Source organism: Silurus aristotelis, assembly GCF_946808225.1.
Source record: "Silurus aristotelis genome assembly, chromosome: 15".
Lineage (NCBI taxonomy): Eukaryota > Metazoa > Chordata > Actinopteri > Siluriformes > Siluridae > Silurus > Silurus aristotelis.
Window position 1 is genome coordinate 12800103 of NC_139588.1, and position 23714 is coordinate 12823816.

The window sequence follows — 23714 nt, forward strand, 5'->3', positions numbered from 1 at the left end:
GACATGCTATATATAACCAACATAAATCTGCTCCTTTCCCCAAGCTTTTCTTATTAGAGAAATAATGCAAAAAAAGAACCTTAATAAGAGAAGACCGAAAATGTTATGCTAATTTACCTTCCACTTTCGAATGAAAACCTGAAAAGGGTAAAAATGCATTAAAAAGCAAAGACGTTCCGCTTCTTTTGTGCTAGAAAGTGCAGATGAAACTCGAAGTTTCAGCGACGATCCCATTATGAGGGTCGAGGGAACGGAGAGTACGAGTCGATGTGAAGCGTGCGCCTCCTTTCAGCAGATTATCAAACCAAAGTATCAAATTAGGAAAACGAAGGGTACAAGATAAAGCAGACAGCGGGAGCGATGAGAATGGTGAAGAGCACTGAAAGCATTGATTGAAAATGGAAACAGGAGGGAGCGAAGTGCGAGTGCGTTTCAAGCAATCTTCATCTTTAGTCTTTAGTCTTTAGTCTACATCTTTAAAGTCATTAGTTATATTAAAGGACAGCGCTGAGATTGGTCTGAAGAGCAAACTGATTCTGTCTCCTCTCTTACTTTATGATCATGGCACTCTGTTTTATCAAGCTGCTCTCTTTTTTAGGCCCCAAGCTACACCACACACACACACACACACACACACACACACACACACACACACACACACACACACACACACACACACACACACACACAGAGTATTCACAAAATCACAACAAAATCACAACTGCGTCTATCACTCTCAGTGCTGTATGTATGCTCACTTTTTACACAAAGCAAGCGCTAGCCATATATATTCTCCCCTTAACCTTCAATTGCCCAAATCAACAAATCAATTACATCATTTTTCCAATCCATCAGGCGCCAAGAGATGAACTAAAAGCATGGTGCAGACAGTGTTCCGACTCGAGACTCTTTTCTCTTCCATTTTTTCACCAACGCTTTCTCCTTGTCTGGTCTCGCTGTCTCTCTCTCTCTCTCTCTCTCTCAAACACGAATGCACACACACACACACACACACACACACACACACACACACACACACACACACACACACACATACACACACACACTGCAAAAAATGTGCTGTGACTTAATATCTCATTATTTCTTAACATCTTTTAATCTCAAGTTATTATCTGATGCTGTCATATACTCTATTTTCACTTAAATATTGATAAGAATAATTTATTCAATATTAACTGTTTAACTATTATAAGCACACTATAATTCCATATACTATTTAGATAAGTACTATACCATTTAGATATGTACTATAGTTTTTAGATAAGTACTATACTATTTGGATAAGTACTATACTATTTGGATAAGTACTATACTATTTAGATAAATACTATACTATTTAGATAAGTACTATACTATTTAGATAAGTACTATACTGTTTGTATAAGAACTATACTATTTAGATAAGTACAATACCATTTAGATATGTACTATAGTGTTTAGGTAAGTACTATACTATTTAGATATGCACTATAGTATGTACATAAGTACTGATCTATTTAGATATGTACTACACTACTTAGATAAGTACAATACTATTTAGATATGTACTATAGTATTTAGATAAGTACTATACTATTTAGATAAGTACAATACTATTTAGATAAGTACTATACTGTTTGAATAAGTACAATAGTATTTAGATAAGTACTATACTATTTAGATATGTACTATACTATTAATATATATATACACTATTTAAAAAAGTACTACACTATTTAGATATGTACTATATTATTTAGATACGTACTATACAATTTAAATATGTACTATACTATTTAGATAAGTACAATACTATTTAGATATGTACTATAGTATTTAGATAAGTACAATACTATTTAGATATGTACTATACTATTTAGATAAGTACAATACTATTTAGATATGTACTATAGTATTTAGATAAGTACTGTACTATTTAGATATGTACTATACTATTTAGATAAGTACTATACTATTTAGATATGTACTATAGTATTTAGATAAGTACTATACTATTTAGATATGTACTATACTATTTAGATAAGTACAATACTATTTAGATAAGTACAATACTATTTAGATATGTACTATAGTATTTAGATAAGTACTATACTATTTAGATATGTACTATAATATTTAGATAAGTACAATACTATTTAGATATGTACTATACTATTTAGATAAGTACAATACTATTTAGATATGTACTATACTATTTAGATATGTACTATACTATTTAGATAAGTACTATACCATTTAGATAAGTACTATACTATTTAGATAAGTACAATACTATTTTGATATGTACTATAGTATTTAGATAAGTACTATACTATTTAGATATGTACTATACTATTTAGATATGTACTATACTATTTAGATAAGTACTATACTATTTAGATAAGTACAATACTATTTTGATATGTACTATAGTATTTAAATAAGTACTATACTATTTAGATATGTACTATACTATTTAGATAAGTACTATACTATTTAGATAAGTACTATACTATTTAGATAAGTACAATACTATTTTGATATGTACTATAGTATTTAGATAAGTACTATACTATTTAGATATGTACTATACTATTTAGATAAGTACTATACTATTTGGATAAGTACTATACTATTTGGATAAGTACTATAATATTTGGATAAGTACTATACTATTTGGATAAGTACTATACTATTTGGATAAGTACTATACTATTTGGATAAGTACTATAATATTTAGATATGTACTATACTATTTAGATAAGTCCAATATTATTTAGATAAGTACTATAATATTTAGATATGTACTATACTAATATTTAGATAAGTAAGTCAGTCACAGTCAAATAATTCACTTGACCATACCTGGATCACATTTATATCTAAACTGAAAGCCACACCTGGTTGATTTTCGTTCTTTCGTTCTTTCTTTCTTTCGTTTTGTCTGTCTACTACCTGGAAACTGCTTACAGAAAAAGAATAATCAGTTTAAATTATTGATAATAAACAGACAATAACTATTATAAGATAATTCTATAAGATAATACTCCACCATGATGTACACATCTGCCAATTAAAACCATCCGTGTGGAAACAGCAAAAGTTCTGTTTGGTGTCCTGATGATTTACGTAATTTAAAATACTTTAATTTCTCTAAAACATTGACAAGAATATTTTGTTTTACATGCACTTGCATAAAGTATGTGTTGTTGTCCATGGCCCTGTTGGTTACAATATTAAAACTATATATATATATATATATATATATATATATATATATATATATATATATATATATATATATATATATATATATATATATATATATATATATATATATAGTTGTTGTTTTGTTTCTGGTTATTCACGTGTGTGTTTGTGTGTCTGTGTGTGTGTGTAAGACATTAGATGCCTACAGGACATGTTCCACTGAACTCCTAGTGACCTCATATATACCAGCTCTCAAACAAGGCATGCTACACTGTACTCATTCCCCTGGTGCCGCCTTAGCCATGAAGAAGGAGAGGAGGAGAAAAGATTTTTCTACCCAGGCTTTTGGCATGAAATATGTTTACTGTCACAAAGCCAGGCTGGCAGATGAAGTTGTGTTTTACAGTACCAGGCTGTGACAGGATCCCAAAAATCTGCTAGATGCCAATCTTTGCATAGCACATGTTTAAACTTTTCACACAGCACATAAAGATACTGGTATCACTCAGTCCAAACAGCAAGTGTCCTTAGTGACTTGTCCATCCCATCTCTCTCTCTCTCTCTCTCTCTCTCTCTCTCTCTCTCTCTCTCTCTCTCTCTCTCTTTTTCTCTCTTTATATATACAGTGAGGAAAATAAGTATTTGAACACCCTGCTATTTTACAAGTTCTCCCACTTAGAAATCATGGAGGGGTCTGAAAATGTCATCGTAGGTGCATGTCCACTGTGAGAGACATAATCTAAAAAAATAAATCCAGAAATCACTATATATAATTTTTAAACTATTTATTTGTATGATACAGCTGCAAATAAGTATTTGAACACCTGTCTATCAGCTAGAATTCTGACCCTCAAAGACCTGTTAGTCTGCCTTTAAAATGTCCACCTCCACTACATTTATTATCCTAAATTAGATGCACCTGTTTGAGGTCGTTAGCTGCATAAAGACACCTGTCCACCCCATACAATCAGTAAGAATCCAACTACTAACATGGCCAAGACCAAAGAGCTGTCCAAAGACACTAGAGACAAAATTGTACACCTCCACAAGGCTGGAAAGGGCTACGGGGAAATTGCCAAGCAGCTTGGTGAAAAAAGGTCACCTGTTGGAGCAATCATTAGAAAATGGAAGAAGCTAAACATGACTGTCAATCTCCCTCGGACTGGGGCTCCATGCAAGATCTCACATCGTGGGGTCTCAATGATCCTAAGGAAGGTAAGAAATTAGCCCAAAACTACACGGGAGGAGCTGGTCAATGACCTGAAAAGAGCTGGGACCACCGTTTCCAAGGTTACTGTTGGTAATACACTAGGACGTCATGGTTTGAAATCATGCATGGCAAGGAAGGTTCCCCTGCTTAAACCAGCACATGTACAGGCACGTCTTAAGTTTGCCAATGACCATTTGGATGATCCAGAGGAGTCATGGGAGAAAGTCATGTGGTCAGCTGAGACCAAAATAAAACTTTTGGGTCATAATTCCACTAAACGTGTTTGGAGGAAGAAGAATGATGAGTACCATCCCAAGAACAACATCCCTACTGTGAAGCATGGGGGTGGTAGCATCATGCTTTGGGGGTGTTTTTCTGCACATGGGACAGGGCGACTGCACTGTATTAAGGAGAGGATGACCGGGGCCATGTATTGCGAGATTTTGGGGAACAACCTCCTTCCCTCAGTTAGAGCATTAAAGATGGGTCGAGGCTGGGTCTTCCAACATGACAATGACCCGAAGCACACAGCCAGGATAACCAAGGAGTGGCTCTGTAAGAAGCATATCAAGGTTCTGGTGTGGCCTAGCCAGTCTCCAGACCTAAACCCAATAGAGAATCTTTGGAGGGAGTTCAAACTCCGTGTTTCTCAGCGTCAGGCCAGAAACCTGACTGATCTGGAAAAGATCTGTGTGGAGGAGTGGGCCATAATCCCTCCTGCAGTGTGTGCAAACCTGGTGAAAAACTACAGGAAACGTTTGACCTCTGTAATTGCAAACAAAGGCTCCTGTACCAAATATTAACATTGACTTTCTCAGGTGTTCAAATACTTATTTGCAGTTGTATCATACAAATAAATAGTTAAAAAATCATACATTGTGATTTCTGGATTTTTTTTTTTAGATTATGTCTCTCACAGTGGACATGCACCTACGATGACAATTTCAGACCCCTCCATGATTTCTAAGTGGGAGAACTTGCAAAATAGCAGGGTGTTCAAATACTTATTTTCCTCACTGTATATATATATATATATATATATATATATATATATATATATATATATATATATATATATATATATATATATATATATATATATCCTATTTGCATAAACTCATCCTTCTACAGAAATGCAAGGCAGACCAATAAAGGCAGATTCACTGCCCAGGGCTATAGAAGTGCCAGGAATCTCGGACCACTCCCCCTTTCCCATGCGCTGCATATTCCAGGAATGCCTCAAGCATGATTTAGAAATCATTCCTTTCATGCTTTCACTGGGGGAGGTAAATAAAATACATACAGTAAGCATTTTATGTGAGCAAACACATTTTCCCCACAAATCAATCCTCAGGGTTATTTGTCCCCTCAGACTTGTTAGAATCAGCATTCGATGCTACAGAGAACACATTTAGGTTGACATTGAAAAAAATATGCTTAGAGGGCAGCCGTATTGAGAGCCATAGCAGTAATGCAATCATTACTTTAACCCATCAGTGGGACTAATAAAAGCACCATGAGATACAAGATATGACATTCAGTGGAGTTAGCAGCCAATATTCCAGCAATACATTTTTCTAAGCAATTATCTGAGAAATACCTAAATGTTATTAACTAAAGGTTCATTAAAAGAAACATGCATGATTAAAAAAAAAATTACTTTTGATTTGGATCTAGGGCAGATATGACGTGCACTAGGTTGTACCTAAGAAATCCTTTACTAGGGATAAATTAATTAACCACCTCAGAATGCACACAAATGCACAAAAAATTAAAAAATTAAATTTTTATTTTAAAAATTATGATTTTTTTTTTTTCATAAAGTTTAGAAAAGATACAATATTAACTGACAAAATATGATTTGTCAATGATTTTTCTGTAATGTTAATACAAAAAAGTTTATTCTGTATTAAATGTGTTCTGGATCCATATAACATATCCATATCAATATCAATATATTACACAACCAACTCTAGGAAGAACTAACATTTATCTTTAACTACTAGGAAAGCTACAAAGCAAGAATGTTCATCCATTTTTACTAAGTATTCAAAGATGAATGATATGTCTCCTATTAAGCAATCTAAGAATACCACAGCACTGTGTATTCTTGATTCTGATTGGTCAAGCATGGTGGTGGTAGTATCATGTTCAAAGGTAGCTTTTCAGCTGGAAAATAAGAAACAGCGGTCAACCAGACGTGTGTATTTAGAGCAAATATTTTTGACCTAGAACAGTAAGTCAGAACAGTAAGTCAAATCACAAGGCAAAAACTACAGAAGTAAAAAGCTTGAGTTTTGAAAGCGCAGATTGGACAATCTTTGGCATGATCTGAAAATATCTGTTGACCCAAAAATTTCCATCTAATTTGGCTGAATTGGATACAATTTGCATTAAGCATGCAATTAGCTGCAATTCAAACTAAAATGGTTAATTTGATAAGTTGAAATGCTTCTGAGAACATCTGAATAGTTTAATTTGAATCTGAAATTAGTTTAACAGATGTACTGTACTTCAAAAGAATCAGGGGGAAAATTCCAATGCTGATTTGTAATGCAGTAAAATAGAAAGCCAATACAGTAACACAATGTTAACAAACATACAGTATCTATTTATTAAAAAGAATAAAAAAATTTTTTTCAAAGGCCTTCTAATTTACAATCTATGATTTGTTGATTAATTTATTCAACTATTTTAAATAGTCAATAGATTTTGCTGAGCTGAACTGAAGCCCAATAAGGGTGTATGATTAGAAGAGATAGATGGTTATTAAAATATATAAAATCATCCTAAATGTACTGTTTACTTAAACAAGACCACTTCTTTATCCATCTTTAGGCAACTTTAAAATATGTAAAAAAAAAAAAAAATCAGCTGTCCTGCGAAGTTATAAATGGATTGAATTAAAAATATTGCTAGACTGGATGTTACATAATCACAACGCTTCTAAAAGAATAATATCATGGTCATTAGTTCACCAGTTGTCCTTTATTGGACCACAAACACGAGACCTGCTGTTTTGGAGTACCCATTACCCAGTCATTTAGTCCTCACAATGTTGACTTGTTGTCTAATCTAACATACTATTGACAGGTTTTAATCATTTCACCTGTCAGTGTTTTAACTTTATGCTATATACATATACTGTATACATAGCTTGCAGCTACAGCTTGTGTTTTTCTCAATATTTGCCAATATTAGCTTGTTGGCTGAGTCATAAGAGCCACTCATAATACGCCAAGAGGTGAGAAGAGATAAACAGTACAGAAATGCTCTGTGTGCGTGTGCGTGTGTGTATGTGTATGTATTCGTGTGTGAAAGTATATGCACACTCTTTAAAAAGGATTTTTCTTGCTGTCTCTCAGAAATGGAAACCTACCATTGTATGATTTTATATAAATAAAACCTTTGTTAGATAAAAACCATTTTTTTCTATCAGTGCAAGAATGTATGTGAACTATATAAGAGAGACTCTTCTGTTGGATAAGAAACACTTAGTGGTTACCTTCTGCAAAACTTTACTTACATACTAGGAGCAGTGAATCGTGCTGTTAGATACAAACCTTGCACATGTATTCAGCAGTGGCGGGCCGTGCATTTGGTACCTGGGCCTTCAGTGGAGACTTACCAGACTTAAACCACCTCTTAATACCACCACTATCACGTCGCAATTATAGAAACCATCGATACTATACAAAAACGCAATATAAAAACGCGTGGCATTACAGAGGGAGAGACATTTCACATATTGAGGGTGAATACCATTTTACTAAAGCAAGAAACCAATTTAAGACTCCAAACCTCTACACTACAACCGCAACTGTGCCACGTACATTATCTAGAGCAGTTCAGAATCATCATATTTGTCTAATAACATGACAAAAACATTAAAAATGTAAGTAAAATACAACCTATTTACCAGAGATGCAGACTCATAATTTGCACCGTTACTCAGAGGCTGTAATCTGGTACCGCTCGTATTCACTGGTCTGGAAGTGGAGAACAAACCCTTTATCAGGCTGATACAAGCTAGCTAGCTTTGGGGTTGGCCAACCTCCACACGATGACTAGCTTTTCTTCAAAATTTATTTTTAAGTATGTCCGAGACCAAATCAATTTCTCTTCCTCTGTAGGCGTAAAAAAAGTCTAACTCAGATGTATTAATGTGTGCAGAGCGCTACACACTTGTTTTGCCAGTTGATCTTGGCTGTAACAGTTTCCCTCTGACCAACCAATCAAAGGACGGAAAAATGCTGATGCTATTCTGGGCCATTGGTTAAAGAAACAGACCCGTTGGTAATATTCTTAAAGGTCAAATAGCCTGAAGAATAGACTTTGAAGGTTCTGGGCAGATTAGATTGACACATAGATTAGCACATAGAGGTTGAAATCTGATTGGACAAAAATATCTAACATCCACATACACGTACTGGAAGCAGTGCAGCCAAGAGAAACGCTACGAAATAAAGAGAATAGAATGTGTGGGAATAAATTAATACAATTTCATGGAACAAATATTAGAATTTAGGTTGTAAATGTAGGTCAGTGCTTCTGATAGTGTTTAGGCCGGCAGAGAAGGCTTTGCTGGCCCTGAGCGCCCACCACTGGTATTTAGTCTATGCATGACAAAGTAATAAGAAAAGACAAATTGCAGAAAAGATTTGGACTGTTTTTATATACAGCAGATATAAAACAAATCTTTAAACCATCCGCACAATTTACTATAATCAAGTTCTTAGCGCAGGTATAGCTTACAGGCATATGACCCTGATCATACAAATGACCACCAATGGTCTACAACATTTACAGTAAAGGTCAAAATTAATCAGTTAGCATTAACATATGCATGCTCTGTATGAGATCACCATGCACACATCATTAAGACTCTGAATCACTGCAATTTATAATATCATTATTACACACAAATGTCCTCTCCTAAGATTACACCAGTCCAAGTTTGATCCCATTACTATTAGCAGGATCTTGCTCAGCTCAGGGTGCTCATTACTCACTTACTAATGTGTCCAAGTACTTTATAAAGCCCTATGTAATAATCATGTCTGTCAAGCGTTTGTAAAGACCATAACTTCCAAATGAAAAATTATTTTATTGAATGTATGTCAGTCTAATGGTCAGATACTGTCGCTCGCTTTTGCCTTGACCTCAAAATACCAAAGAGCAGCTTTTATAAAAATTACTCTTTCTCAAAATAACTTAAGACCATGTCCTATGTATGAAAAAAAAACTTGACAGGTACATGATTTTTAGTATTTAAAGAACGAAGGCATTCGTTGTTAGTTCCCATCATCAAGTATAACAGCACTAATCTGTCAGTCTCTCACAGCCTCTCATTTTCTTGCTCTGGAAGTTAATAAGAAAGGGCATGGTTGTTTACCAAGTAACATGCTAATTAACCATGCTTTGTTATTTTATGCTGAGACTGGTGACTCCTTTCAATAATCAACATAAAAAAACCCACTATATTAAAAAAGACACAATACATACATCATAAGTTTGTGACTTTCTGTAAGTTGCTGCTACAATCAGTGCATCAGTGGAAACCTGCATAGAGGTTCTTCAAAACTGTTAAGAAAACTGTATTTGAGCGGTCAGATTGAAGAATTCCGCAGCACCGCCGTAATGTTTTTATACTGTTTTTCTTAAAAAGACCAATTACTGATCAATGAAAAGGTCAAACGGGGGACAGAAATAGAAATTGGGTAATATCTTACAACACATGAAAGAGAAACAAAATGTCAGCTGCAAAAAGGAGATACAATACTCCGTTACATTTGCAGTAATGCCGAAATGGTAGACTTGTAATTGGTTTTGCCATTTTGCAGGTCAATCAAGTGGAATTTTCCCGCTATATAGCATGTGAGAATCAGAGGCCACTCCTAGCACTTTGTGTAGTGCATCTCTTTAAGAAAGTGGTTTCACTCGATTATATATATATATATATATATATATATATATATATATATATATATATATATATATATATATATATATATATATAAAAGCTCTGTCTTCAAAAAGCACTTAAATGTGTGAAGAGGTCCCAACAGATGCTGAGCTTTCTGTGCTGTCATTAAAAAGTGATGCTTCTCCTGCTGCAGGTCATCTGCTGGTCACTGGACCAGTTCACCACTGGAGCATGCTGTCTGCCGAGAGACTGGTATCAAGGCTCAAGTGCTGTGTAACCACTGCCTGGCTGTTCCAGCGGGAAGGCGGTCACATAACGGTCACTGAACAATGCCGCACACTGTCTTACAACGCAATCGAATTGTGGAACCAGGTCATAACACTGATCCCAAAAGAGAAAGCAAGTGATGCTGAGGATCCCTTAACAAGGTCAAAATAAACGGCAAAATGAACATGTCATAATTCTAACCAGTTTCATCGTTCTTCTTCATGCTTGTCCTGATCTTGGAAAATAAAAAGGTGGAACAGATTTCTCTGCTCTTTCTTAGGCAACCCTTCTTCTTATGTGCCATGATAATTATAAGCTGTGCACGATGCATAATTTATATTGTAAAGAAAGAAAAGCTATGCCAGAACGTTATTCAGAATGCACACATTGCGTTATTTATCTGGATGAAGAATTTCGGGAAAAGCTGCAGGGAGCAACAACTGTCATTATACAGTGCAGCAGTATTGAGTCATTTTTTGAGGGTAGAGAACTTTATATGTCTACTTACTGAAAGTTTGCAGACGGGGGGAAATTTCTGGCACATTTACCTTGGCTGTAGTGGATGCATGTGGTAAATAAATCTTTAAAATTTAAATTGAACAGATGCTTTTGCAAACATTGAAAAACCATGTGGGAACATTATAGACTCGTGTGGAGTACAAAAAGATGAAGGCAACATTTCTGCCTATTGCCCCTGTTTTCCTTTTCCACATGTTTCTCGTATGCATGATTCTCATTATGTTAGTACTGCCTACTGATTACACGGAATTGCACTTGTTTTTGAGATACTGGAAATCCAGCAATTATCAACCATGAATCTGAATCTTAACTGATGTACTACAAAAACCAATAACCACTTGATCCTGGTCAGGGTTGCTGTGGATACAGAGTATATCCCGGAACACTGAATGCGAGTTGGGAATACATGCTTTACTGGTCACACTCTCACACACATATTAATTCCTGAGGCAACTCAGAGTAATCAATCAGCCATCCTATATGTTTTTTGGGAAGTGGGAGGAAACCAGGAAACCCAGAGGAAACCTACACAGCACAGGAAAGACCATGCGGAACAGCATACAGAGAGTAATATGAGCTCAATGCATTATCATGCCCCTGAACATATTTACTGTATACATACATATTATAAAGTACACCATACACCCTCTCACACTATTCACCCACCATAAGAATACTGATTAAAAACCCAAAATGTCCAGCATAAAAGCTTTTCTTCATATGATTTTAACTAAATTCTATCCATTATGAGCTCTGAGTGCTCTGGTGAGCTGATGCAGCAAAATCTCTTTCTGTCATTGTAAATATTTTTATGATTTTTGGGTTATTGATGTAAAACAAAAACTTGAAATAAGTCAATAAACAACTGAAATAATTAACATTGTTTAGTTTGTGGGTTACTATTTATTAGGAAGCCATCAAAATATCTGAAACTGAAAAAGTGAAAATCGAAGACTGAATCGGTTAGGGGTCAAAAGATATAAGAGTAATAATTATACTAACAAGCAAAAGTTTCTTTTAGGTGAGGGAGCGCTTGTAAATAGGAAGTGGTGCTCATAGGGCTAAAAGTCTAAATACGTCTGATGTGTCACCTCAGGTGCTTTGAGGTTTTAGCCTGGCCAACCTGAAATTACAGTGTTATGATATTATATTACGGCATTAAATAAGCATCAGAGTGACTGGATGACTTTGTGGGCATTTGCTTAAACCAGAACAAGCCTAAAACAAGGTCTCAGTGATGTGCAGAAAAGTCCATCCAGGAAGCAGCTCTTAGATCCCCTCCAGCTGAAGGAACTGTATGTTACAAACAAAAGGGAGCCAAAGAACTGCATTGTAAGGCTTATTACTGTTGAAAAATGAGGATACAATATATCTGTGACTTAGATTCACAGCTCTACTATTTATAGGTATATGGTTGCTGAAAATAAACAACCAAATACTTTCTTTTGCATGGCCATTGGAGAATATCTGCATTATTGATGCCGTGCAATACACCATCGGTGTGTATAATGGATTCACGCATTTATGTGTATATGTGTGTGCCTATCCGTCTCTGCTCTGCAAAAAAAATGCAAGGCCAGTAGATTCCGCTTTCAAGGATGTAATAGAAGAAACAAGCAACTATTAAAGGCTCGTTATAAAAACTGACAGGATGTGTGTGTTCCAGTACTGAGCCTTACAAGGGAAAACACTTGAATCTCTTCAATTCCTTATACTGCATGGACTTCCAACATGAACACAGAGATACACACATACATAAACACTATGTAGATAAATTACTTTATTGCATTTGAGCTTGATCCAAATGAAGCAATGATGTAGCCCAGTGGCCCGTGTACTACATCTCAGCATGTTTGTGCGTATGTGGGTGTGGGTGTGGGCGTGCGTGCGTGCGTGCGTGCGTGCGTGCGTGCGTGCGTGCGTGTGTGTGTGTGTGTGTATACAGAATAAGTGAGCTCACCAGTAAAAGCCCAAACTGCTACTTTAATAGACATAAATGTGCTCATCTAAAACAAAATAGCCTATAAAATACAGAAAAAAAACACTCACCACAACTCATATAGTACAAGTCTGAGGACAGTTTCTGAGGTGGCAGTAAAGCATTATTGTTCAGATACAACAGCAATAATAATAATAATAATAATAATAATAATAATAATAATAATAATAATAATAATAATAACACTTCTTTGTTCCTCACAAGGGATTTCTAATATAATCCTTATATTTATATTTATTTCTTATATTTACTACTATATTTACTATTTCTATATAAACCTCAGACTACAGACTACTGAACTTTACAGCTAAAGCTTTAGCTATTATCTTGACTGAGGTGATGTATCTCCCATCTGCTCTGTCAGCTTTAACCCAAACCTAGCAGCTGTATAGTCCCTTTTTGGACAAAAAACTCACAGAATAGGCTTTTTAATAGAAAAGCCATTTACACACAGTGAAGGCTTGGTGGTAGGGACAGTGGAGGGGTTTGGGATAGGGGGGGGGGGGGGTGAGGGTGGTTTATGGAGAGTTCAGAAGTAATCATAGTGCTGTATTTAGAAATGATGACCATTATAGATCAGGCTGGGACACAGGCAGCCCGACACAGGCGTGTAAAGTCAAGAGGCCCTGCCACACTTCCCTCCACTTTACAAATAGGCCAATCAATAAAGCATCACTTAAGGCCCTGTTTCTCTTCACTGCTCCTGACTCAGCAGGCTCAAAGAGTGTGGGTGCTGTGTGTAAGATGATTGCTTTATGAGAGCAGCTACAGCGTGAGGCTGTGCATTCTCTATCCCCGAACTCTTGCTCCCTGTCGCTCTTGTCCCTGTCACAGACACACACACACACACACACACACACACACACACACACACACGCAGACATGTTCACTTTTTTCCACAGCCTCATTATTCCCAGCAGGCCGCTTTGACAGGTTCTCATTTACCTGGAACCTGGTTCAGGCCTAGGGCTGGGCTGGGTCTGTTTGAAAGCCCATGTGGCCATCGTCTACTTTATTAAAGTGGAAAATGAACTAATTACAAGACACATAAGCAGGGATAAGTGGGGGGGGAGTGTGTGCTCTCTGCGGAGTGTGTTCAGCATACAGAGAGAAAAAGAAAGAGAGAGAGAGAGAGAGAGAGAGAGAGAGAGAGAGAGAGAGAGAGAGAGAGAGAGAGAGAGAGAGAGAGAGAGAGAGAAAGAGAGAGAGAGAGGGGTATTGAAAAAGAGAGAGAGAAAGATCCCCTTAAAACAACAGTGTAGTGCACTGCTGAGAGCAGCACCGCATTAACACATGATAAGTGCTGCTGAGAGCAGTGCTACCTGCACCCCACAGTGTTGTGGTAGGCGTAGGTGGTAGAGGGTACTGGAATGACAGAGAAAGCAGTTTCCTTTGGGGGTGAGGGATGGTTTAAGGCAGACAAAACACAAAGGCAAAAACATCAGCTTAAATCCGAAAGACGCATTTTCACATTGCATTTACATACTAAACCATGCACAAATTGCAAAAACAGCAGGTGGGGTCATCTAAAACTATTACTGAGTTCCCCTGGTACTCTTGATTAATACTTCTACTAATAAAACCTTCTTCTGCTGTGCAAAAACTCATTCATTAAAATTTAAAATTTATCCCGGTGAGAAAAAACATGCTGTAAAACAATGCCTCCTGTCATCAGAGCCAGATGGGCGCACTGAGGCGCACACTGATGAATCGCTGTCACTGTCACCATGACGATGCTTGGAGGTAGCACAACGCTAACCTGATCCTGTCTGACACGTCCCGTCACTGTCCCAGTGAGCTGTGGTTTTTGATTCAATAATGAAACGCTATGACACACACACACACACACACACACACACACACACACACACACACACACACACACGGACGTGTACACACACCAATAAGCATCTGAGAAGTGTCTGATGTGACAAAAGGCTTATGGCATTTAGACGGCAGTAAAATTGCATGCGATGGGAGAAAGATTAGTCATACAGCAACCATGTGACCGGCCGACTTCATTACAAATAGAACATGCGGTAATAAAATATCGTCATGGAAATACAGCACTGCTCCGCCATCAGTATCACATTAATGTTCATTTGTTAGATGGGTGATCATTCTTTATGAACTGAGCGCTGGTCCGTGTTCAATATTCCCCACACTAACACAAATCACTGATTTGATTAGAGAATAAATATAATAGGTCATTACAGCAAACAAATAAACATTAATGCAACAGCTTGCCATGCTGTAATAATGGGCCAATCAGAGAGCTGGCATGGTGATTTGGTGGCCCCAGAGCTCTCCTTCCGCTATGGGAGAAGCAAAAACGTAGCAACAGGCATAACATAAACCAGTGAAATGGGTCTTACACATTCCCAACCCCCACTGCACACAGTCTGTGCAAGTGTAAGTGAGAGAGCTACAACAAACAGCGTTTTTTCCCAAGTACTCAGAATAACACATGTTGTACAGTTGTAACCTTAAATGTGAGGAATGCCTTTTTGTTAAATCTGTAATAATTTATTGACAAACAAAATAATAGCTGCATTATGCTAATTAACTGCCATTGTCCTTTCCAGCCTGATCAGAAGCCAGTATCCCATAGAGTTTTGGGCAAAAAAAAAAAAATCTGTATTTTTGTATGATAATGCAACAGGCAAAAATAAAGCGTGTAATTATGTAGTGTTATTTAAATTCATGCTTATTTATGTACTGTTATTGTAAAGTAAAGCCAATTTATATAATTTTTTGGGCTTCACTTGAAAATAACAGTACATAAATAAGCATGTACAAATATACATGTAAATATTACATATAATGTATATATAATATACATAATATGTAAACATGAATTAAAAGTACAATATTTAAAATACATTACAAACACCATTGGATGATTCTGAATTATCCTCCTCCTGGAACACACAAAGGCCCAATAATACACCTGTTTTTACCTGATTATTCATACCTTTCTCAAAGGTATGAATCTACCCAACTCAAATCTCCCCACTGTGAGTTGTTACAGTGGCCTGGGCCACAAAGCACCGCTCCACTGTCCTCATGGGTGAAGTACCACACTAACATGTATTCATGAAGCAGACATTACTTTCCAAACTACAATCAGCTTTATCTTACAGATGATGGTTTTCTCTACTCACAGTGGGTAGTTTTGATTAGAAAGGTATGAATATTAGTACTATAAGTAGTAGTACATGCTTATTTATGTTCTGTTATTGTAAAGTGTTACCTATATTTTTATTAGGGCTGGGAATCGATAAAAAAAAATTAACTAATTAATTGCACATTTTCTGTAATTAATTGCAATTAATTGTGTTTTCCCCCAAGCTTGTTATCATCAATATTTACATGTAGAATCACCTAATTAAATTAAACAACACAAAGTTTTTAATGACATAACATTTTAATGACATTTGAACTGTAAACAGACTCTCCACAGAACCACAGAGTAGCTGTTCCCATCAAATAAAATGTGTGCAGCAACCACTCTGTGGTCTGACTCACAGTAAGGGCAAACGAACGCAATCGCCACTCTTCATCTATGAAGTGCGCTGTGACACCCAAGTAGTTGTCATTGCTCACCGATGTCCAGTGATCTCCTGTGAGAGCGACATATTTTGCTTTCTCTAATATGTCCATCCTTCGCGCCCTCTCGCTGTCATACAAACTGTGTATTCTCGACATAATCGTTCTTCTCGAGGGTAGATTGTAAGACGTGTCTCCCGATGCAATTTGCATGATTTCTCTCAGTCCCTCGTCTTCCACAGTGCTAACTGGGCGGCAGTTTCTAGCTATCCATTTAGCTAAAGCATCGGTTAATTTATCAGTTACAGGTTTGGTCAATGGCCTGCCACGATTACTGTAGCACTCTAGTAACGTGGATTGGCGAGGCGCTCCTGTAGCCTCGCTAGTTATGTTGCTAGCACCTGGGTGCTTTGCTTTTAAATGGTAGATTAAAGACGAATTGCTTCTATAATATTTGAATTCAGCTTTGCAAATCGTACACACCATCTTTGTTTTATCAAACAGGCCATCAGGCAACTTTTTAAATGTAAACATTCCTCCTAAAACTCCATCTTTGTTCATCTCCATCATGACAGGGTGACTGTTCGGCACATTCACAATAAGCAATAGGAAGTCATGGAAACGAGCAAAAAAAAAAAAAAAAAAAAAAAAGGGCTGCGTCAATTGCGTTATTTTTTTTTTACGCGTTAAACATCTAAAATTAATCGCAAAGATTAACGCGTTAATTCCCCCATCCCTAATTTTTATATATCTTAGGAGTCAATCACATAACATTGGAATTCATCCCACACACTAAACCACCTTGTACACACAAAAATAAAATGGATTTAAAATCTGACCAGTACAGGTAGCAGCAAATATTTGTTCTGCTTTTATTATGTCTCTGATGGCAAACAAACAAATCAAGGAATGGAATGAAGGTCATTTGAATAGACAGTAGTAGCAAAAAGTGTGCAGTAAAAAGATTATTAAATGCCAGTAATTTTATATTGCAATTAAGCTTTTATCTAAACCTGGTAAAGCAGTCCAAAAATGTAATCAGAATAAAATCTGTAAAAAAATCTGTGTTTTAAACTGGCCGTACCAGCCAAACTAGCTAGATACTACCGATACTGGAATATTATAAGTAAAATAAAAAGACAAAAAGTATAGAAAACATTTTAAATGTTTGTCATACACATAAAATATATAATGGAAAAAACATTAGAAATCTCGTTGCCTGTTTTTCCCAGAGTGAATGTTCCTTCTCCACATAGAGCCATTAAGTAACAGTTCCACATGGACTTGGAAAGAAGAAACAAAATTTTTTTTTTTACAAATTTGCATCCATGCACAAACCTGGGCTTCTGCAGCATTTTCCTTTAAAAATACTTTTAAAACAACTGAAAAATGCATGCACTGTAAAAATCCATGCAGTGAAGTGCAGAATTGAATGACCTGGAATCACAGATTGAGAACCCAAAAAAACATTACAAATACCATGTTTTTCCCACCGTCTTTCCAGCTCAGTTTCAATCACTGCTTTAGATGGCTCACTCTCTTCTTATTCCAACCTCTCTTGTGTACTTTTGCAAAATATATTGCTCAAATAAGTGCCTTTGAGGACACTTGAAAGAAAAAGCAAGAAAGACACGGATCTCTAGCAGCATGTGCACTATTGCTTGGATGGCACGGGGTTAAAATCCAGGCCTGGTGGTCTCTGTGATTCACAAGTGCAGTGGGCTGTGTGTAATTGCTGAGTGGGTGGAACGGAGATCATCGGGGGGACGCCGGGTAAAACTGGAAGTGTGTAGGCAGACATGGAGCCACTTGCAAATGGGGGGGGGGGTGTCACTGCTTCAGATGAACAGATGGAGGAAGAGGAGGAGAAGGCAAAGTTTTGGCACAGCAAATAATGTAGTATTTTCTTGTCCTTTCTATCTATGATGGTAGACTTGAAGACTGCTTAGAACCCACTGTTGTACAAGGCAGCTGTTACAACATTTTCCGCAGAATTACAGCTGCTCCAGAGCCCAGCAGTGCATTCTGACTCTTCACTACATCTATGAGAACCTGAAATAATGTACTACAAGCAACTGTCAGCTCCCAGGAACTGAAGCAGTCTTTATTCTAACATATGTGGCAGAGTTTTGAGAAGCAGTTCACCTTTGCTCTCTATGCTGCTACACTATCAACACATTTGCAGGCTATTGATTCCTTGACAGCTTGTTTAAATCAGGCAGCCATGTTGCCTTGTGCTCATCTCAGCCAGCAGGATCACTTGTGCACAGCTTAACTCCTACAAAACCATCTGAGATTTTGACACCTGTGATAAAAAAATGCTCCTTATTATCATGTCAAATCACATCCTCGTAAGCTCAAATATTATGCATACACATTCCCAAAGCTTCATTTACGAGATGTGTGGCATATGAATATATTGGAAAAATGGCTCTTGAATGAGGTGATACAACCTGCAGTATTTTGTTGGTTGTATTGCATTGTATGGGATGTGTGGTTTGTATGTGTGCAGGTGCTATTCTGAGACTCCAGTCCAAGCCTTCACTGCACTCCAGCTAAATTAAATTGTGGGGAACTCACTTGGGCGACGCTCACATCCTTAAGTTTCGTGATTATTCTGTTTCGTGTTTTGTGACGACCTGTTACTGAACTACGCCCGTCCTGACTTCCAATTTGCCCTGTCCCATTTCAAAGATTGTAAACACTCACTGTATTATGTTAGTTGTAAATATATGTACATATGTGTGTTGTTGTGTTCACCAGTAGTAGGGGTGTGGCTGCAATTTTGTTGGGTGTGGGTTTCTTCCCTGATTTTGGTGAGGGGGTTTAGTGAAGTGGTTTGTCTTTCTAATTGGGGTTATTTAATAGGTAATTTAGGTTTTGTAATCTAGTAGTCTGTTTGATATTTTGGCCATGGTCCACCCTGAAAATTATCCGGGTGCTGTTCGGTATATATAAATTTCAATATACCTCAGACTGCAGACTCTAAAAACCGAGGACACTGTTGAGTTTATAGGAGGAGAAAGCAGTTTAGGTATTAAGGTGCATGTGGGCCAAGAAAAAGTCATTTCCATGAATGTCAAGCAGCAACTCAGGTACTCAGGTAGCTGTCAGATGAGAGCGGACAGCTGGCTGGTGGGTGAGTATTGGCAGGTGACTAAACTGCACTAGAAATGGGGGGAAATAGACTTTGTTGATGCTAGGAAGGTAAAGAGAACAATAAGAGGATGCATATGAGTGCATTGAGCATAAGAGTTGACTAGCTGTTTTACATAATATGCATTTTTACAGTTTAATGAGTTCAAGGCTGCTAAAATCTTGAGCACTAAAGAATGAAATGTAATTTAAGATGAACAGCTAATGTCAGGTACCCAAGTGTGCATGGTTAGGTGAATAGTGTGTGCAGTGGTGAGTCTGAGCTAACAACTAGAAAACTGTTCAAATCCCAGCACTGCAGAAGAGCCACTTTTGGAGCCTTGAGTAAGGTTGCTAACCATCATCTAGTCATCTGCTTAGACTATAATAGTAAGTTGCTTTGAATAAAACCATTTGCCAATAGCAATGCAAATGCAAATGAGAGAGCGTTGTATAAACCCAAATGGAAGTGCTGAAGCTCTGAACAGAAATGGAGGATAATAAATAATAACAATGCATTTCTTGTACGTTATATGCGAAACAAGTGCATTCTTTGAACTGGTTTAGCAATTGTACATAAGAATGCAATAACATGTACTACTCCACCATCGCTCATCTCTTTGACAGGTCAGGTACAATTTAAGTATGCATGCATAATGACTGTTAGTTTTATGTTCCTTCGTTCTAGCAGTGTAAAGACGCAAAAAAAAAAAAATAAATAAATAAATAAATTCCTCTAATAATTTCCTCGTTGCTGTCCTCGCTGCACAACTTGATACAGACTTCACTTGCAATTTCATGTGACTACTAATACAGCTGTGATCAATAATGACTTCCGACATGCTTCAACTGCAGCTGCAAATGTCACTGCAGGCCGTGCATCAATAATTATAGCACAGAGGGGAAGAAAATCTTCAGCGCTCTGTGTCCTGTGCTACAAGCTGCTTTAGTCACATTAGTCGAGCTGCTGGAGAGGTTTGATCTCGATAAGAAAGTGCCCCCCATGTTTCTATTAGCCAGCATGCCTCTGATCTTACCACATGGTTGCCCTGACTAATTTGGTGGACATTATTGTGTTCTGAAGCTACCAGTCATTCTTTATATCAGGTGTAGTCCTGTTATTTTCAAACAGCTATTTATTTGAACATGGAAAAGAGGAATGAAAAAATGCTTCAAGGCCTTCAGTTTCACATACTGTGAAAATATAAAGGGCTGCGTGCATTATAAATTTAAAACACAATAATTCAAAATATACTACATAAGCAATATCTAATAAATCTCTGGGAATGATATATTGGTAGTTTTCCATATAGATAAGTACCAAACAAAGCTATAAAGGCTATGAATAATGCGTTATTTGTAATAATGCCAGAGAAACACAGTTGAAAATTTTCTCCAGTTTATACTGCAACCTTTATATCCGTAAACGAATAAACCCTAAAACCAGCTACGTGTTCGAAATACAAACATGTTTTTGGAACACTCAGACACTTCCTTTGGTTTTGCTTAGGTATATCTCAGATTTACAGAAAACTTTTCCCGATGTACATTTTACAAGATGAATTTTTTCTTTCTGGCGTTGAAAAACACCTTCACCACATTGTAATACCATTCTAGGTCAAACGTTATGATGTATTGAAAGTGTACCTTGGTTACTTGAACATAAGATAAACCATCATCTGTGCAGTCTTGGCATGAAAGGATTCAGTTCTCCTAATCTTAAAAGGATTACTGCTGCTTTAAATCAAATCAAATGTCTTTTCTTATCTAGTTTATTAAGAGAAATTCTGAACCCAGGGTAAGCAAGACTTCAAAAAGAAAGCTTACTGGATTATATTTTTTTGTATTGGATAACCCTATAGTTGTCTTAAAGATACCATAGCAAAAAGGCTGGGGTAAAAATGGTCTGGAATATGAGTCATTTACTATGATGATCAGGTATGTATTCTCAAATACTCTGATACTATGTATTATACAATGACTGTATGTTATTTGTATGTTGCTTTCAAATATATCTATAAAACATACAAGTAATCAATAGTATTCTGTTTTCACCATTATAACACACCTGTGCAGCCCAGTGTTAATTAGAACCACCACTAAAAATGATTAAAAAAAAAAGGTATGTCCTGTAACTATTGGTGGTGTAAATTCACAGAACTGCCATTTTACAATTAGAATATGTGTTTGATGAAGCATTGGCATCACAGATTCCGTGCAATACTCGTGTCAATCAGTGTTATGAAGAAGAGTTTAATCCTCCCCTTCAGCGAGTTTTTAAATTAGTACAGAATGACGGATCGACCAGCACGTAGCCACAAGCTTCTTGGAAAGGTGAAAGACTAAGTCATCAAAGTCTGTCTTACAATCTGTTCACAAATGGAATCAAGAAAGAAATTTGACTTTCAAATACAGAGTTTGAGAGCACATGTCATCGCCATCTAAACTGATGGCTTGGTATTTGGGTGTGACTAGAATATGAAGTGCAATGAAAACATGCCGAGTGTCCGGCACAGATGGTGCTCGGAAGCTGAGAGAGCTACTGAGCTACATAGCCACAAGGCATGAGCCAGAAAAGAATCCTCCAAAGCAAGTGTTGAAGAAACAAAGAGCAGTGCGCAAAAAAGATCAGTCTTAGTGCAGAATCTTCATTTTGCAGCTCCATCACTAAACTAAGCGAGATGTGCACAACTAGGGTCAGATCCCTGAAGCCTCCCTGTGTGTCCCAAAAGCTTCTCTAACCTCATATAAATGCCAGTGAAGCTGCCAATGAAAGCTTGCACTCGAAAAACAACACACAAAAGTCAGACTGTACTATCTTTGGAATCCTGAGACATCGGGGCCAAAAAACACAATTGGTGGAGTGGAATAAAAGAGAAAGCATTTCTCTAACTCTTGCTTAACTTACAGTATCTGTGTTCCTCAGGGCATGGGCCCTTAGGCTGTAAAAGTTATATTCGTCCGGTGTGTTTATGATAGAGTTTAAGTGATAAATCTGCATATGCCTGAGTGTCCTTGGCTGCAATATGAATCTAAGTGGTCCAGCGAGAGAGGGCTGGAGGAAATGAGGGCCTTTCAGTACCTGAGCATGGTGTGGAGGAGGAATGTGGACCTGCTTGAAGACTTTACCTAATGCCTTCCCCAGCTGCCTGGCCCCGGTCACGGGGCTGCACAATGCCCCTTCAGGCCTATCGGGTGCGTTTTACACACCCACCTCTACAGCTCATGCTCCATTAACCTGAGGAAAGGAAAAACACAGGCCCCCGAGGCAGGGGGCTTCTGGCTTCAAACACCCACACACAAACCTCACTGGCCCACTTGTCCCTCACATTACTGTGTACAATGGTTGACTAAAGCCATAAATAAGCAGCAGAAAGTGTACAGGGAAGCTCATGTGCTGAGCTTTACGAGGGCTGGAGCAAGGATTTGCTCGGATTTTGTCAGAGGAACAGGAAACGAGTAAAGTTAAAAAACCAAGATAGTAGAGAACACAATAATTAATATCTGTTAGCATTCAAGGTTTGTGTAGGCATGGCAAAAAAGCAAAAAAACAATGAAAAGTTAGATTTCCAGGACACTGAGCTGTCTGACCTACTTTGAGCTAAGAGCAATTAAGTGAAATGACAACCATCACTGACTCCTTAGCTGACAGAGATATTAAACTCTTTTATACACCTGAGACACATTGATTTTCACAGCCTAAACAAAACATGATCCTTTCAAAACGGGGAGACATTTTAAGCTAAAAAAAATCCATGATTGTTAACAACACATGGAAGACTGAATGCATGCATTAACAAAGAATCCCTGGTCTGTTTTAGGAATATCCACTTCAATTTTCTGTGCCCAGGGAAATGGTTTTAAAATGGCAACCTTTATGTACAAGTAATATAAACAAT

At 37.1% G+C, this 23714-nt stretch overlaps 2 protein-coding genes across 3 annotated transcripts in view; both read right to left on the bottom strand.

Annotated features, from left to right (window-relative positions):
* klhl29 (kelch like family member 29) overlaps positions 1–23714 on the bottom strand; it is a 189102-nt gene that overhangs the window by 145806 nt on the left and 19582 nt on the right. The window contains exon 1 of one of the 2 annotated variants that reach the window (XM_083562106.1): positions 118–255. The exons of the other annotated variant lie outside the window; for it this stretch is intronic. The gene's annotated coding sequence lies outside the window, so the exon portion shown is untranslated. Of the gene's footprint in view, positions 1–117; positions 256–23714 lie in introns of those variants that run through there. 2 annotated transcript variants of the gene reach the window in all.
* napbb (N-ethylmaleimide-sensitive factor attachment protein, beta b) overlaps positions 1–23714 on the bottom strand; it is a 173848-nt gene that overhangs the window by 55195 nt on the left and 94939 nt on the right. The gene's annotated exons all lie outside the window — the stretch shown is intronic.